Source organism: Pipistrellus kuhlii, unplaced genomic scaffold (assembly GCF_014108245.1).
Source record: "Pipistrellus kuhlii isolate mPipKuh1 unplaced genomic scaffold, mPipKuh1.p scaffold_m20_p_3, whole genome shotgun sequence".
NCBI lineage: Eukaryota > Metazoa > Chordata > Mammalia > Chiroptera > Vespertilionidae > Pipistrellus > Pipistrellus kuhlii.
Window position 1 is genome coordinate 27,444,100 of NW_023425529.1, and position 19,624 is coordinate 27,463,723.

Sequence of the window (19,624 nt, forward strand, 5' to 3'; positions counted from 1 at the left end):
TCCCCTGAAGCATGTGATTAGCCCCAAGGTTACGCAGTGAGTGAATGATGATGTTAGAAATTAGCCGGAATTCTGCTGATAACCAAAGCAGGGCTGTTTCCAGGGCATGGACTGTGTAATTCCTAGGCTGCTTGATAGCCCACATCACCTGGGGGAGGGGTCTGGGGCATGGATCTTACACACATGCTGGGACCCTTCCCTGAGATTCTCTTCCAGGCAATCGGGAGGAGGGCCCAAATGTCTATATTTTTAAATGACTTCCAGGTGATTGATGAGTGACCAGAATCAGGACCCAATGTACCTAATATCCCATTCTAGCTTTCCTTAGATCATTTTATAAGATTTTTTAAATTTATATGTTAAAAAACCAATTTTTCCCAATTAAATGCTTGCAACTAAACTCTTCATTATGAAAAACATTCATCACAAGAGTGAATTTGAAGATTTAGAATTGTTTGACATAGATATAAATGATAAAAGGTCTTCCCATTTCTATGAAAAATAAGTTATTTTCAGCACACAAATGACCCAATATAAATGTTTCCCTTTTATAAAATAAAAATCCATTGGCTGTGACAAAATTCTTCTAGAAATTTAAAGTAGCTTCATTCTCTTAAGAATAAATGTCTAATGTAGGCATTTCACTTTAAGTACTTAAAAAAAAAAAAGAATGACACAACAGGTCAAAATCCAGCCCAACTTATTCTTTACAGATTATAAAACACTTAAAAGAATAAAAAAATAAAAATAAAGGTCATATTTTATATACAAAAGTGAACGTTTTTGCATAAACAGCATTAATACCAGACTTTAGAAACAATGCAAAAAACATGGTAAACTTGCCGAGACCGGTTTGGCTCAATGGATAGAGCGTCGGCTTGGGGACTGAAGGGTCCCGGGTTCGATTCCGGTCAAGGGCATGTACCTTGGTTGCGGGCAAATCCCCAGTGGGGGATGTGCAAGAGGCAGCTGATCGATGACTCTCTCTCATCGATGTTTCTAACTCTCTATCTCTCTCCATTCCTCTCTGTTCATATTAAAAAAAAAAAAAAAAAAAAAAAAAAAAAACATGGTAAACTTGAAAACCAAGCAAAATTGGATTTACCAATATGACATGAAATAATCCCTTAAATACTGGCAATCAATCCTGATGCCAGTGAAAGAGTTGCAGAGATCAAAGCTAAGCGAAGCTGCTCCAAAGGACACAGAGAAGGTGCGGAAGGGCTGCAGGGATGAGAGGTAGGGCTAGCACATCTGGCTGCAGTCGAGAGATGAATACGGTGAGTTATTTTTGGTCCGACTGGCCATTATGCCTCAGAAACATGCAAATGCTTTCCTGGTTTCTTTCTTTTCTGATTCCATAGCACCTTTGTTTCTCTCTGTTCCTCCTCCTCCCTCTCTCCCTCTTTCTCTCTTGGTGGCCATTAACTATACTGACAGTTTGACAGGCTGAAATAAGGAAATAAAACACTTAAACATTGTTTCCTGATGTATGCATTCATCTCCTCTGCCAAACACAGATATTGAGGAGATGCGTCACTCCTCCTGTCAGCTCACTAAATTACACCCCAGCGCGGGAGCACCGCGAGCTCAGGTCTCCAGTGCCGTGCAGCACCGCTCCTTCCAGAACGGGCAAGAACTTCGTTCTTTTGGCCGAAATCTTGGCTGAATCTTTTTTTTTTTTTTTAATACCATAGTTTCTGAAACTATGGGAGGAATTTCTGAATAAGATTTGATTATTTGCTGACTTTTTTTTAAAATGTGAGAATTCAGTTTAATTTCCTAGAGTTTCTTTTTTCTTTTTTTCTTTTTATTTGGAGGGATTTGCTTAAGCAATGGCAAATGAAATGCCTAATGGCTGGGTAAATGTCCTGTATTTCTCATAACCAACGAAGAATTTTGGCTTTTTGTTGTTGATGTTAATCCTCACTTTATTGATTAAGGTATTACATATGTGTCCTTATTCCTCCCCTTGCCCCCCACCATCACTCCCACTCATGCCCTCACCCCCCGAAAGGGACAGAGGGAGAGGGAAAGACAGAGACATGGATGTGAGAGAAACACATTGGTTGCCTCCTGCAGGAGTCCCCTCCCACTCCACCACCACCACAGCCAGGGCTGGGGAGGAGCCTGCAACCAAGGAGCCTTGACCAGAACCAAACCTGGATCTTTTAGTCCACAGGCCAATGTTCTATCCACTGAGCAAAACTGGCTAGGGCAAGAGTTTTGACTTTTTAAAACCAGATGCTGATGAATCTAATAATTATTATTCTCTTGACAGGTCCAGTGACAGACAGAAGAGAGGTTGATCGTGACATCCAAAAATGTTCCAGACCACAAACAATAAATGTTTCTTCCATTGTTTTCATGTGGAAACTAAAGTCAAACTTCTGTACAGAAAACTTTGATATTCTTACAGAAAATAATTAATTTCTTCCAGAGGAGATTGCTGTGGGTTAAATTTTGAGAGAATAGTAGTTGACCAGTAGGGATGATGACTTTATCTTTTTCAATCCTTACCTGAGAATATGTATTGTTGATTATTTTTTATTTTATTTTTTTTTACTTTAGAGAGAGGAAGGAGAGAAAGGAAGAGGGAGAGGGAGAGGGAGAGGGAGAGGAGAGGGAAAGGAAAAGGGATAAGAAGAGGGAGAAGGAGGGAGAAGGAGAGGAGGAGGGAGAAAGAGAGGGAGAAGGAGATGGAGAGGGAGAGGGAGAGGGACAGGAAGAGGGAGAGGGACAGGGAGAGGGAGAGGGATGGGTAGGGTGAGAGGGAGAGAGAAACATTGATCAGTTGCCTCCCCTATATGCCTGACTGGGGACAGAACCTACAAACAAGGTATGTGCCCTGCCTGGGAATCAAACTGCAATCTTTTGGTGTGTGGGATGATGTTCCAACCATCTGAGTCACCCAGCCAGGGCAGGGATGATGGCCTTCAATTATTTATTTACCTCCCTCTGACCACCATTTACATGAAAGAGAAAATTTCCAAGTGAAGTATTTTAGAATTTGGAACAAAAGGCAATGGAAGTAAACCTCTCATCCTTTTTCTTCGTTTCATTCTCTCAGCAGCAATTACTTATTGTCTACTATATGTAATGCACAAGTGCAGATTCTCTGAAAGATGCTAAGGAGAATCCCACAGGTATCCTTCAAGCTCCTCTCAAACTTTCAGTCTAGAAAAGATGCCACAATCATAAGGAACTAAAATGCCAGATGGACTGTATACAGATAAACTGCTATGGAAATTCAAGGGAGTGAGGAATATCCCTATTCCCACATACAACTGGGAATTCACATCTCGGTTTGGTTGAAAGATTTTATTTTTTTAATTTATTTTTTAAAATATATTTTATTGATTTTTTACAGAGAGGAAAGGAGAAGGATAGAGAGCTAGAAACATCAATGACAGAGAAACATCAACCAGCTGCCTCCTGCACACCCCCTACTGTGCCCGCAACCAATGTACATGCCCTTGACCAGAATCGAACCTGGGACCTTTCAGTCTGCAGACCGACTTCCTATCTACTGAGCCAAACAGATTTTGGCTGGTTGAAAGATTTTTTAAAAAAGTTCCTCTATGATAAGACTTATATGTTTTATAGGCATTACTTGTTTTATACTACATACCTCTTCTGTCTGGCCATAAAATCTGTAATGCTCTGTGCTTGTCTGCTTTGCTCATGACAATATATTCAAGACTGGTCCAGTGTGTGGAATGTGATGTGCACCCAAGAAATTCTGTTGAACGGATGAGTGAATTGTCTTGTTATAATAAGTAGTGATTGGATCTGAATCTCCTGAGGATAGTTTTCTGAGTTTCTCATTCATACAATTCCCTATCTTATTGAAGTCCACCAATAAGACAGATGGGAGGCCTCTGGAAAACTGCTGGACACCATTGCCAAAACAGAGCCATGACCATGGCTGTAGAACTGAGGGCTTGCTAACTCACAGGGAGCTCTTCTGCAATCTGATCATTGTTAGTGATTGTAGGGGTGTCGAACTCAATCAGAGAAGGGGCCAAAATCTAAAATCCAGCCTAAATCGCGGGCCGAATGGTTTACTGAACAGTCATAAACTGTCATTGTGATGGAAACGCAGCGGAGTGCAGTGATGACAGCGCGGTGCGGGCCACATTGCAAGGACTGGCGGGACGGATTTGGCCCGCGGGCCTTGTGTTTGACACATGTGGATTAGAGGATGAATCACAAAGGGGAGGCCCAGGAAAACTCTCTGCAATGTTTCTTGCTTCTGTTTTGCTTCATTCCCCGCCCCCCCAAAGAGTAATGCTTTCTAAAAATGTCCCAGCACAATTTTCTGAGAATGCTAATCCAGTTATTGCTCATGTAAATTATCAATAGACATGAAATGTTACTACAGTAAAGATTATAAAACAATAAATACAAAGATAGGTCATTAATTAAATCCATTTGAAGAACGGCTCAACCAGATAAGATTAAATTCTTTTACAAGAAACTATTAAGTATCCAAATCAGTTGACTTTATCAAAATGTTATCTGAAATAGTAAAGCTGTTATTTATTAAGCACTTACTTACAGGCACTAGGCACGATGTCACAGGAATATATCTTCACTAAAGTCTCATGATCACCTTATAAAAAAGGAATTTTTGCCTGGCTGGAGTGGCTCAGTGGTTAGGTGTGTTCCTGTGCACAGAAAGGTTGCCCATTCAATTTGCATCAGGGCCCAGCAGGGGGCGTGCAAATCTCTCTCTCTCTCTCTCTTTCTCTCTCTCTCTCTCCCTCCCTCCCTCCCTCCCTCCCTCCCTCTCACTCTCTTGTTCTCACTCTCGCTCTCTCTCCTCTCTCTTTTCTCCTCTCTCCATTCCTCAGATGAGGATTATTTAAAAAAGAAATTTTAGCCCCAAATCAAGGCAGTGAAAATCTGTCTAGAAGTTGAGGAATCCAACCCAAACCATTTCCTTTCCAACTATTCTGCATTCAGCAATCAATAATCCGGTGATTACATTTACTTTGGCTTTTTCACAAGGAAATTCTCCTCAGCAGAGGTTGTAACTTTCAAACTAAGTTCTTTCAAGTCAGTAGAACATGCAAAATACAAACTTAGTTACCTGACTTGAAAAATATATCAATTTTAACATGACATTTGTTGTTATCACATGAAAAATATCTTAAGTGATCTGAATGAAAAAACTCTTGTAATAATGGGGTAGAGGATTATGGGTATGGCTATGCTGGGCGAGGAAGATCTACCAGTTGCTCTTGCTGGAGTTTGCTGGGTAAATTAGGACATAGCAGGGCACTTTGGACTAATTTCTCTTATATGCCTCTTGCTCTTGCTTTCTCCCACTGTTTTCTCAAATGTCTTGGCAGCATAATACCTTTTCTAATGTTGAAAAGAGCACTTTGGGGTGGGAATGCTTTTCTAGTTCCCCCTTAACCATATATTTGGGGGGAGATAAGCATATTTCTGCCCCCCACCAAACTGCACTTTTTCTACTATAACATTTTTCCATTCAATTATTTCTTCTGGATTTAAGAGGTCAAGAGAAACCCTGCTTTTGCCATGCTCCCAGGCCTCTCTCTAAATTAAATTTATTTTGTAAAGGAAGAGGAAAGTTACAATTCTTCCTCGCTTGTAAAATACCCAAATGATTCTATGTATATCCTATCCTTGAGAAAAAAACATACTTTCAATAAGACTAAAACTATCTCCTTTTACCATACCTATGTCTTCTCCCAATTCAATTTTTTAAAATAGAATACCTGTGTATAATAACAGTATAATAAATATTATAAATAATATTTATAATATGGAAAATGAAGGTAGTAGAGATAAAAATGGAAAGGACTAGAATTGTATAAAGATAAGAAAAAGGAGAAAGAGAAAAAGAAGGGAAGGGAAAGAGAGATGGAAGGCAGTGAATCTTTTTATTTTGCACACACCCTTTGGTAAAGTTAGAGGTTTGCTTTAAGACAAAATTGCCTCTTTCAGTACAAAATGATATTTTCTTTCAATGTAACTTCCTTCATAAATAGGTTAATCACAGGGGCAATTAGTCTCGCTACACACAGGATGTCACTATTTCCTTATATAAACAGTACTGGCACACATGTTTCAGGCAGAGAAAAATATCAGTCAAGACCAAATTTCAAACTATATTAGAATTTTGTACTGTGAGATGCTGTTTTATCCAGTTCGGGTGAGGAGGTTTAATTGTTAGCACACTCATTATTTATTTCACAGTCTTTCTGTTTCGTTCTTATTATGGACGTTTTGTATGTGCACTACCGTGTTTCCCCGAAAATAAGACATCCTCCAAAAATAAGACCTAGCGCATGGAAAGATAAGACATCCCCTGAAAATAAGACCTATAGCAACGTTGGGGGTAAAAATTAATATAAGACACTGTCTTATTTTCGGGGAAACAGGGTAGTAGTTCTGCTCAAATCAGAATAAAAAATCCAAAAGGACAAGGGATACTGGCTAACTAAATAGGAATAAGGCAGGCCTTATTAGCAAGGTAAATTAAAAAGAGATGGAACTGAAAAAAAGTTAATTCTATATTACTTTAAGCCAGTGGTGGGCAACTTATTAGTCAACAGAGCCAAATATCAATAGTACAACAATTGAAATTTCTTCCTAGAGCCAAATTTTTTTAAACTTAAACTTCCTCTACCTCCACTTCTTCAAAATAGACTTGCCCAGGCTGTGGTATTTTGTGGAAGAGCCACATTCAAGAGGCCAAAGAGCCGCATGTGACTCGTGAGCCATGGTTTGCCAACCACTGGCGTAAGCAAATGTTCTGACCCACACAGCCTGCAAGGATTTTAGTTCGAGTACTTTATTTTACATGTTCAGAGTTTGGAAATTAGTGACTACTGTAGTTTGGAGAACTAAAGGATTCGTAGCACATGAGATGTTTTTCTAAAAGTGGAATATACATGCCAGCAGCACCAGCCAATCTCAGTGACACATGTGGAATTCACATGCCAAACTGTGAAATCACTAACGATGGCATTCACTTTAGCCTGCAACTCCTAAATATCGATGACTGCTGTGTCTCTAACCATAGATTAGGTTATCCAGTTTTGACTATGCTATCAGAAAAAGGTTTACCATCAGCCACAAGTGAGAGAAGTATACAGGGACTGTTCATACCAGAAAAGAACTCAAATGCCATTTCCTTCTAAATGATGGTTTCCCTCCCATCTTTTCATACACAAAGTACAACACATTGCTTACAAATCAACCCAGTAGACTGTGTGCTTCAGCCCTGGGTTCACTCTGCCTGGGTTTGAATCCTGGCTCCGCCTCTTACTAGCTCTTGAGTCATAGCAAGTTACTCAGTTTCTCTCTCAATTCCCTCAACTGAAAAGTGGGTACAATAATAGTAACCAGCTTCATAAGATACTTAGGAAGCTTACATTAGATACTAGAGGCAAAGGCCAAGAACAATGTCTGGGAAAAAAGAACTCCTTGGTAAACGATATAAGTATCCTGTAATGAACAAAAAGTGATGGAGCTTTTTCCTGATTTTACAAGTGTGTTTGTGTGTGTGTGTGTGTGTGTGTGTGTGTGTGTGTGTGTACACATGTATGTTTACATCTGGAGGTCCTGCATTTAAATTCAACCTCCTTAAGAGAAAGCAGAGTTTTAAATCGTGGTTAAAATTCTACAAGATAAGTGAACTGTGGGTTGTAAAGCCCTCTATCAGCACCAGGATCTCCCCATAGTCTAGTCTGGAACAGTAGTCTTTCTAGAATGTCAACCCAGGCTTACCTGCATGTATATGAGCAGCAATTCTTCTATAATGAATCCAAAGCTACTGCTGATGATGCACGGATGGGCAGGAAACGGAGTGGTCCCCTTCCAGCAGCCACTGAACACTTCTTAAGTAACTTCTTTTATTGTTAAAAGATCATGGGTTCTATTGCTTCTATTTGATCTGCTTGCCCTGTTTCCTCTAGGGAGTTTAATGGTGGGTGGGTAAGTCAGCTCTGCAGTTAAGCCAGCTAGGCAAATCAGTTGTTTTGACTATAGTGACTACAAATATAGAGATATGTACATATGCATATTCTTCCCCATGCATGCACCAGGATAGCTCCAGAGACTATGATAGCGAAAAGTATATTACAGATGGCATAAAGGAGACCATTAGGATGTTCCCTTCGATGTGAGAGCCAAATAAATAATGCTTATTGTAAGTCTCTCTCTCACACACTCATGCACACACACACACACACACACACACACACACACACACACACACAGTGGTTTCGGTCTCAGAGTTTTTTCATTTGGGGATTGCCTGATGTGATTTAGTCATTTTGTGCAGAACAGGAACCTCTAGGTTTTAGAATTACTAACCTTGTATTTCCAGCCACTGCAACAGCTGATTTGCACCGATTTCATGGGTAACAAGATCAATTGTGTAGACATTAACACTTAAGAGAACATGGGGAAGGGAGTCGACTGAAACAGCCAATGAAACAGACTATAAAATCAGTACTATAATAGACACAAAAAACTAGAATTTCTTCACAGCCTAGTTCTTTTGTACACAACTTAGGACACTGAACAATTCAAATCAACCCTGAAGCCAGGATTATGCCTGCAGGTAAGGAGTCAACACCAGGAGCAGTTTAAAGCTTGCTATTAATCTGGCTGGTCAATCATGTGGGTATTACTTCTGCTCTAACTCAACATTTCAGATGAGTTTTCTACTTAACAATCACTTGTATTTAAAATGACCCATTATCTTTTTTTTGTTTTTCAAATTCTTTAGGATTTCAAAAGAAAATCACAGTAAGCTAAGATACATGTTAAAAAAAATGAGGTCTATTAGTATAACAGCATTATACACATAATAAAATGCCCTGATGCCTCCTTAGAATCAAGTGATTTAAAAGGCTCCATTCCTCAAACACTTGGTTCACAAATATGCAAAAAAGTAATTAGATGGTATTATTTGTATTACACACTGAAAATAATATATCCTACATTCATTGATGCAAGAAGTACATATAATTACAGAGCTGTGGTTGTATTATTTACCTTTATCTTCATTTAAAATTACTTAAATAAGAAAAATTTGGTTAGATGCTGTGTGGAATAGTATCTAACTAAATTTTGTGAAATGGTTTTACTAATGCCTTTCTCCTGTTTGCTCTGCTTCCCCTGCTCTTGCCCCCTGTCCCCCCCCCCCAGTGCCTCTCTCTCTCTCTCTCTCTCTCTCTCTCTCTCTCTCTCTCTCTCTCTCTCTCTCTCTCTCTCTCTCTCAGCTCCTGACTTTATTGAGAGAAAAAAAATTATAATAATAATGTAGGTTCACTTTTTGCTACATATAGTTCCATTTTCCCCTCTCACTCTCCCCTCTTCCTGCTGTCACCCCTGGAAGATGGCCAGTAGCCACACTGGAGAGGTGCCAGGGTGCCCTGTTCCACGCACACTGAGTGCCTCTGTGTATATCTCGGCCCGTCTTACCTCAGTTACCATTTACAATATTGCGTGGAAAGTGCAGGACGGAATAGTCAGCATTTATAAGTCAACTGGTTATGTGATACAAAAATATATAGCCAACTTCAGAATTTATAGCAATAACATTTATGTATCGTGTTACTCCTAGAACAATCCAATTTATAAAGTGCCTATTGTGTATACATAAGGAATAATCATAAATCATTTACATTAAACAGTGTCAACTGGCAAAACACAACTTTCCCGCTAAATTCGGTACAATGAGATTAATGAGGGTTTTTTTTTGGGGGGGGGAGGGGGGGAAGGCACGCTAGAAAAAAAAATCAACTCTGATTCATCTTAGGTGGATACCATGTCCATATAAAGGAACAGGTGTCTGTGGGATGATTTAGAACACCTATGGAACATCTCTGGAAAGTTTTAACTTTCTCTGAAGTAGAGAGCCGTCCACAGAGTAAGCTGGGAATGTGGAAAGAACCCAAGTCTGTCACCAACCTCAGGCTTTCTTTTCTTTCTTCTCAGTAAAGAATGGATTTAAAACAAACAAACAGAGAAAACCTGAAGGCCCTATTTGACCAGTTGTCTGACCCGTTTTCATGTACAGGCATTTTTAGAAAACCTGGGGAAAATTATGTAGATTATCTACTTGGGTCTTTGAGTCCTAGTTGGAAAAAAAATCTCAAACAGGGACCAAAGCTAGCAAGAATCCAAAAGTGAAACTCAAATGTGCATGTGGATTTTCTCCCTATGTTCACTCCCTATTCAGAAAGGCAACTGACTTTAGAAACCCATGCTTTGGAGTTTGGAATTAAACCCATTCCCTCTCCCTAAAAAGCCCTTCAAATTAATAGTAGGGAATGTTTTGACAGTTCACATCTGTACCAGGTGAACTGATTAATAATGTGGATTTTGTAATCAAAGAAAACATGATAATTTCAAAAGAAACATCAAAAGTGCTTTATTCAAAGTAATATCCAGCCCTAGCTACACATTTCCCAATCTTTCAGGTAATTCGTGGATACTATCCAATAGAACTTTTCTTGTTTTGAGGCAAACCATTCAGAGACCCAATTTTCCACTTCTTCAAACATTTTGAAGTGCTGCTCAGAAAGTGTGTGTGCCATCGATCAGAACAAGTGATAATCTGAAGGAGCAAGGTCTGGTGAATACAGCAGGTGGGTTAATACTTCCCAGGCAAGATCTTTTAACGTGTCTTTAACTGGTATGAATTGTGTGATGGTGCATTATCATGAAGCAAAATTATTTTGCCATGTCTTCTGGCCCATTTTAATCATTTTACAATCAAAGCGTGGTTCAAATTGATAATTTGTTGTTGGTAGCAGTCAGTATTAATGGTTTCACCTGGTTTTAGAAGCTCATACTACACCACCTTCCTGATCCCACCAAACACAGAGCATTGTCTTCTTTCTGAAGCGATTTGGCCTTGCAGTCGATGTTGATCATTGACCTGGATCTACCAATGATTTTGTGCGTTTGGGATTCTCAAAATAAATCCACTTTTCATCACCAGTGAAATTCGATGCAAAAAAAGACTCTCTTTCCTGACATTGAAGCAACATTTTATTGATGACTTCGGTTTTCTATTTGTCTTTCGTTCAGTTGATGTGGCACCATTTTCCTTCCTTTAAAATCTTTCCCATTGCTTGTAAATGATTGGTAATTGTTTGCAGAGCAACGTTTAATCTTTCTGCAAGTTGTTTTTGAGTTTGACATGTATCTTCATCCAATAATGCTTATAATTGTTGGTCTTCAAACTATTTAGGTTGACTTGGGCGTTCTTTGTCTTTCACATCAAAATCATCACTTTTAGAGTGTTTAAGCCAGCGTTCACAAGTATCTTGAGATGAAGCATGTTCACCATAAGCTTCCCAAAGTATACTATAACTTTTAGTGGACTTTTCTTCAAAATAAAGTAATGAATTAAAACTTCCCTCAAATGCTCTTTTTTGGCATAAAATTTGACATTTTTAAGCGTAAAAATATCTATATGATGTTAACACTTTCAGAAAATTTGACATATGAAGTTTTGAAGCTTGCTGTCAATACAACAAAATAGCATACATATCAAATTGCATATATATCAACATATGTGTAACTCCATCTATTGAAAAAAATCCGCATTATTAACCGGTACACCTGGTAAAAGCATTTAATCTTATCTGAACCTCACCTACACAGCTGAATTGGACATTCTATAAGAAAAACATATTTTGGATTTCTCTTCACAGTATTTTGGCCCCCTATCTTCTGTCTTTAGAAAAGATTACAGGAGAGACATTTTCTTCGAGCCTTAACAATATCCATTGATTTCTTTTAGCTAAAATGTTTTCTTATAAACAAGTGTGTGTGTTTTTTTTCTTTAAAAAAAAATCCCACTTCTCAACACTCTATTGATAATCAGTATTACTCTGGAAAGAAGCAAATCCCTATCTTGGTAAAAATTAAAATTGAATCTGAAAAAAAAGAGATAAATATAGAGCAGGAAAATCTGCAAACCAGTTTTCAATTAATGAACTACGTATTGTTACTTAGGCAAAGTTAATTGATACTGTGTAAGGATGCATTGTAATCTAGAAAGCAAAACAAAACAGAAACCATACATACACAGAGCAATAATAGCACTTGGACTTCCCAACTGAAGTGAGAATTGGTGGTGAACAGAGGTTTTCAGGAGAAGATTTTTTTAAAGTAACATAACAATCTAGAAGGTAAATATACAATGGCTTTTTTTTAGAAATGTTTTGAAAACAGGACATCCTCCAAATTAACTGAATTTCAGTGGCATTAATCGGTAGGAAAAATATAATGTAAATTTTCTCAACTAAGAGTATTAAACTTAAGAGGCAGTGACAAGTCACTTCAGCCATGAATAGAGTTTGGTTAGAAAGCTTATCCACTCAAGAGGAAGGAACCTTGTTAACTTCAGGAGGTTTTTGTTTGTGTGAAGAAAGACAAGATGACATAGTGAGCCTTTCCTCATTTAACTTGTTTCTTCTTTACATGTTTCTGGTAATCACAGAACTCTTTGCCGTTTTTGAGCGGCTTTTTGAATCACTTAAGAAGAAAACTCTTGTGCTCAGTGAGGCAACTTAAAATCTCAGGCTAACTGCTATTAGTCAATAAACTGAGCAATCTATGTAACATGAACACATGTCACATTATGACTGCTACCTCTGTGGCGGCTGCTCTAACCTCCCGTTCTCAAAAGGTTATTTTCCCTCCAATATTAATGAAAACTGTACAACCATTATGTAGGCATTTTGATACCTGAATTTTCCTATGCTTGACTTATTCTTTCTATCCATTCTCTCTAAACTTCTAAAGTAAAAATAATTTTTAAGAAAAATAACTACTTCACCAACATGGTCCAAAATAAAATATGGCTAACTTTTTTAAAGTCAGCTAATCAACAAATAGTTTGGGACAATTATTATTATTATTTTTTAAAAGACTTCCTTTACAAATTACTTTCATAGACCCAATTATTACTTTTTTTAACTGAACTAAATAATCTAGAGGGTTAAGATGCATAGAAACTCAGAATCCCATAGCAATAAAAGTTGTTGAACCATCAATGGAAAACTTATCTCTTTTTTTCTCATGGAAGTCTTCTGATGTTGCTAGTATAAAATTCTTACTGTATTGAAAAGATTTTGCCTCATTTCCTTATACAAAATGACAGTAAAGAAATACCTTCAGGCTGAATCACACTTTTCCACTTCAGCTAACAAAAAAACAACAACTTCCTTTTCATTCTTACTTTGATATTCTCATTTAAATAACTAGCTATATGTGTTATACTTGTTTTGACTCTTTTCCTCAAGAAACAACCTCAATAACAATTCATTTTCTTGGATGGCTATAAGTATTAATGTTGTGTTTTATTTGTTCCAGAAGACATTGATTCAGCGTTACTTTTAGAGTTTCTTAACCTAGAATCCATGGATTGCTAGAAATATGTAAGTTTCTGAAATTATAGGCGGAATTCCATATGTATATATCTATGGGGGAAAGCAAATCATTCTTTTCTGCTACCCAGCATCCATGGATCTTCATTCAGTTACCAGTACCCTATTTCCTTTGGCATTTAACCCTTAGTCCATGGAAAATTACAAAGCAGACTCTATCCCCTGCTCCAATAGAGGTACATTTGGATGAGTCTTTGATCAAATCAAGGCAAATTAGTATTAAGAGAATTTTAATAGGGCCTCTGAAAAAGTACTCTTTCTTTTTCTGTTTGATCTAAAGAAGCTGAGCAGATGGTGCAGTTGAAGCAATTCTACTGCCACCATCTTGCTCCCAAATGGAGCCAGATACTGAAGCTGTATTCGTGGAAGCTAAGAGATGGAGAGAAATTGAGTCCTGGTTACATATTTTTAATCCAGAAGTTAGCTCTTTGCCTTGACTTTCCATATTTTCATAAACAAGTAACACACACACACACACATTCATAGATGCTACTCCACAACATTTGCATAGCTGACTCCTTCAGCTTAACTGTCACTGGCTTTCTCTGACTTTTCCTATCCTATATAATAAAAGCGTAGTATGTAAATCGTCCCCTTGACCAGGAGTTCATCCAGGAGTTTGACCAGGGGGCGGGGCCAGCCAGGGGAAGGGAGGGAGGCCCTGGCCCCAGGTGGTAATGGTGTTGGTGGTGGCAGTAGGCAGCTGGGGAAAGGGAGGGAGTACCCAGCCAGCAACAGGCAGCCACTAGGGACCCTACTAGTGCATGAATTTTGTGCACTTGGCATCAGGTCTATTATAAGTCCCCCTCTCTTCACACTTTACTTATGTCCATTCTAATCCATCCATCCTATCTTCAATCTCATTACCTATTGTCAAAACCTTATGCCACATGCTATGTCTAAATTTGGTACACAAAAATGTGGTCACTTCCCCAGGCCATTTCAGTCAAAGTTTACACAATGCAGGATTATTTTCCAATAGAGGGAGAGAGGGAGAGGGCATGTGAAGGAGGGGAACAAACATTAAAAACTGGAGATTTAAAGAGAAAGCTATCAAGAGTAAAACAAATGGAGATTTTGAATAAACACAAGAATATATTTTATGGTTAAGCAACTATCTTTATCATAAATTAGGAGAAAAGGATTTTTTATGCATTTTGATCTTGATTCCAAACAGACATAGTTGACATAATTATGAAGACCCTAATGCAGGGGTTTAGGAGCACTTGCTACTTTCCTTGAACCTGCTCTATAAATGACAATAGGAGTATTTTGATTAAATGAATCAATTAATAAACACCTTTGGAATATCCATCATAAAGGCTGATTTATGTTCCATTGCCAGCAATAATTCAAGGAAATGCCATGCTATTCAAAAAATATTACATGTTGTTCTCAATACTTTGCCAATATTATTGCATCATGTAAGTTTTACAATATCTATATTGTTTTACCTCACTAACTATGCATAAAAGCCGATGGATATTAAACCACTTTAAATTTACATGGGCATCAGCACATGAACCACTTAAATTTATAACTCTGATGAATGGATTTTCATTTGTAAATTTATAGTGGATCCATAATTTCTTTAGGGAACCAGGAGGTTCATTCAAAAATTGCCACAACATTTATCTATGCAAGGATGATGGATATGGTTTATACAATTAAATGCTTTGAGAAATTAAAATCATATTGCCAAGGAAAAGGACATGCTCTTTCCTGGTTTGCTCAGATTTTAAAAATGATCAGAACTCTACTCTCAGCAGTTATAATAGTTTATCTAGATAGCATATTAATATACTTATTTTTTTTAATATATTTTATTGATTTTGTACAGAGAGGAAAGAAGAGAGATAGAGCGTTAGAAACATCGATGAGAGAGAGTCATCGATCAGCTGCCTCTTGCACACCCCCTACTGGGGATATGCCTGCAACCAAGGTACATGCCCTTGACCGGAATCGAACCCGGGACCCTTCAGTCCCCAAGCCGACGCTCTATCCATTGAGCCAAACCGGTCTCGGCTTAATATACTTATTAACTATGTCCAAATGTAATGTTAGGCCTGCATAGCATCGGTATGAACTATTGGACATCAAGATCACTTAAGTATATTGTTTGATTTTCTAATGTTATTCCTCTATATTAAGCTATAAAAAATCTAAAGTATCTTTAGGATATAATTTTTATTATTTACCTTTACTACATTTACAGTACTTAAATCTTCATGACTACTCCCAGAAAACTGCATGCTTAGTTGCAAGCATAAACTATAACTTAAATAAAATTACTCAAATCAAATACATATTTGCCAATAATCAAACTAAACAAAGAGTTTTATTTATCCCAATACAGACTTTACTCAACTGGAAAAGTCAATGAAGTAAGAGAAGATAAAGATAACAATTGTCACTAAAGTGACCAATAACAATCAGAATAGTCACTGTTATATGTGTGAAGAAGAAATGCACATTGTTGCTATGTGTGATGTGCTCTGGTGTTTTCCTCCTTTCACTTTGGACATTCACCAGTGTAGATGGGAAATACACACAAATCCCAGTGCTTTGTGTATACGTGTGTTTTTCTAGAGCAGTCTTACTTTTTAAAAATCTATCCTATTATTACAGAATCTCCAAAAGATGGAAAGTGGGTTTAATGATTTGATTTGGCTACATGCCCAACAATCTCCAAATTATCAACTCTTTAGCATTAGCTCATCGAGTCAAAAATTTTTGTGCCAAAGCTTTCAAAATTTATAGACAAAATATTTATTGCATATCAAGCTCTCTGTTCTGTGTAAAACAAATGTAATATTAAAAATAATAAAATACAGTTTACATACCCAAGTAGATCGCTAGCTCCTTGTGGGCAGGAACATATTTTTCATCATCTTTGGGTCACCAGAGGCCAGCACAGCACCTGGGACAGAATACACACCCAATAAATACGTTTGAATTGGTTAAATGATACAGTGCTGATTGGACTCTATTTGGAAGGTATGAAATTCAATGAAATACAACATATCAACACTCTTCCTCTATATCCTACAGTATTAAAGTAGCAGTATATATTCTTATACATTTGAATGACAACTTTACTGGGAAGACTCAATTCTCAAAAATAATTGCTCCTAAGTGCTTATTACATTATATATTCTTATTGTCTTAGTTTCAGTAGAAGGAATAAAATGTTTGAGATCATGAACTTTGGAATTAGGCTGACAGGTCCAAATCCTCCTTCCACCATTTACTACTTAAAGGGTCACTTAATCTCTCTCAATCTCATCTTGTCTTTAAAATAACAATAATTATAGTATCTTTCTAATAATGTTCCAAGGAGTATAGGAAACAGGGCTCAGCTCACTGCCTGACACACAGCATACCCTCAATAAATGATAACTACAATTTGTACTCCTTCGTCTTTCCCTCCCTCCTAGTCTGTGTAGAGAAGAATTAACCTTAACCTAGCAGAGGTCTTGCTTTTGCCTTCAGCTACTTGAGAAAAGATTGCTGGGCCCTCAAAATGCAATTCCTGATAGGAGTGTCTTTGTTTGCCTGAAAGCTTTGGTCAGGGGAGAGTTGAACAATAGAACTGATAACAGGGGCTTGGGGCTGTGCACATCAATTTTGCCTCCAGAAGCATCTGGAGACTAAGGGTATCAGCCCAACATATACATCAGGCTGGAGACTAAAGGTCAGCCACGTGGGCCGTATATGATCAAGTCCCATTAAACATTCTGGACACCAAAGGCTCACTCGAGCTTCCTGGATGGCAACGCTCCATGCATATAGTCACATCTCAGTGCTGGTAACAGGTCCAGACTCCATGGGGAGAGGACAATGAGAGCTCTGTTGTTGATTCCTGGAGCTTCACACTCAGTCTTACACACTGCTCTTGGCTGGTTTTAATCTGTATCCTTCCCCTGTAATAAACTTTAACTATGAGTATAACAGCTTTTGCTGAATTTTGTGAATACTTCAAGCAAACTGTCAAACCCGAGGGTGGTTTTGGAAACTCCTCAAACTTGCAATTAGTGTGAGAAGTGAGGGTGGTCTTGTAGGGAGGAATAGCTCCCTCAAACTTTGTAGTTAAGTAACTGTGAAGTTGGTGAAATTCTCATACCTTCCTTAATTAAATCTAAATATCTTACTTTATCAGGTGAAATTTAACAAAGCTTCCATGTCAAAAAATCACTTTGAAGTGATGTTTCTGTATGTCATCGCTTTATTTTTCCTTACACAAACAATGGAAGTTCCTCTCCCATAATAGATATAGATATGTTTTGTTTTGGCAATGTGAATGGTAGTACTACTTATAAGTAAAGGAGTTGTAAAAAAGAAATATTTTTAATGATAAGTAATAGGAGATCTGTTAAGATCAGATGTTAGAAAATTTACCTCATTAAAAGATATATATGTTTTCAGCCGAAACCGGTTTGGCTCAATGGATAGAGCGTCAGCTTGGGGACTGAAGGGACCCGGGTTCGATTCCAGTCAGGGGCATGTACCTTGGTTGCGGGCATATCCCCAGTAGGGGGTGTGCAAGAGGCAGCTGATCGATGACTCTCTGTCATCGATGTTTCTAACTCATTATCTCTCTCCCTTCCTCTCTGTACAAAATCAATAAAATATATATTTAAAATAAATAAATAAAAGATATATATGTTTTCAAACAAAATATTGATTAATTCATATACAGGAGTTTTTCATCCCCTTCATCCAAAAGTAGTAGGTTTCTATGAAACCTTTTGTAAGCTGAAATGGTGTAATGCTAACCAAAAGAACTCCAAAGATCTTTGCTTTTATAAACTGTTATTGTACTAATGTAGGTCTTTTGTAAAAGCAAAATGACATAATGGGAACTTTTGAAAAGCTAGGCTACCTGAGCTTCTTTTGATTCATTCTCCTAACAGTTTGATAGGTAAAATTTTAAGATGGCCCTCAAAATTCCCCCTATTGATAAACATGTTTTGCATAATTCCCAGAATTGTGATTATGATGGATTTTACTCCCATGATTAGGATATATTACATAACATAGTTGACTTTAAAACATGGAGAGCCCCAGTTGGCATGGCTCAGTGGTTGACATCGACCTATGAACTAGGAGGTCGTGGTTTGATTTCCTATCAGGGCATATGCCCAGGTTGTGGACTTGATTCCCGATGTGGGGTTTGCAGGATTATACATTTGAATGACAACTTTTTTTTGAGGCAGCTGATCAATGATTCTCATCATTGATGTTTGTATCTCTCTCTCCCTCTCCCTTCCTCTCTGAAATTAATAATAAAAAAACACATATAATTAAAAAAACACATTCATAAAAAAATCAGAAATTATCTAAGTGAGTCTAATACAATCACATGTACTCCTAAATCTTGGCTTAGAGATCAAAGATAGAGGCAACTGGAGATTTCAGGCATTAGAAGTATTTGACACACCATTGCTAGATTCAGGAGAAAGCAGATCACATGGAGTATAGCCAGCCTCAAGGAACTACAGGCACCCCTAGGTGACAACCAGCAAGGAAGGAAAACCTGTTTTACAAAGAGCTGAATGCTACCCACAAGAATAAATTTGGAAGTGGATTTTCCCCAGAGCCTAGACAATAACTCAGCCTGGACAACCATGATTTCAGTCTTGTGATTCCCTGAGCAAAGAACCCAGCCAAGTTATGCTGGTCATGCATGAACTCTGAGCTAATACTGGGCATTGCGTAAAGCCACTTAGTTTTTGATAAATTTATGCACACTAACAGAAAACTTATATACCCAGAAATGGATTCTGCATGTATTTTATTGACTTCTCTTGTGTCTTTCACTCTAAAAACAAGTTACTACTTATGTTCTAAGTTTCATTAGCCAAACAGACTCCAGATGACCAATGCCAACACTGAAAATGCACGGACCCAGTCTGACTGAGAAATACTAGTACAAGAAAGGTACTATGCCATATGCCATAGGTACTATCCTCAACATTTGTATCCTTCCAAAATAGAAATGTTGAAACCCAATGCCAAGAGAGGATGGTATTAGGAGGTGGGACCTGTGACAGGTGCTTCCTTCATAAGGTAGAGCCCTTATGAATGAGATTAATGCTATTGTAAAAGAGACTCCAAAGAGCTCCCTAGCTCCTTCCGCTATGTGAGGTCACAGCAGAGAAACAGCCATC

The 19,624-nt window shown here is 37.9% G+C and overlaps 1 protein-coding gene across 2 annotated transcripts in view; it reads right to left on the reverse strand.

Annotated features, from left to right (window-relative positions):
• Window positions 1-19,624, reverse strand: part of SOX5 (SRY-box transcription factor 5) — a 941,098-nt gene that overhangs the window by 754,136 nt on the left and 167,338 nt on the right. For both annotated transcript variants that reach the window (XM_045587843.1, XM_036455682.2), the window contains exon 3: window positions 16,298-16,374. The gene's annotated coding sequence lies outside the window, so the exon portion shown is untranslated. The remainder of the gene's footprint in view (window positions 1-16,297; window positions 16,375-19,624) is intronic.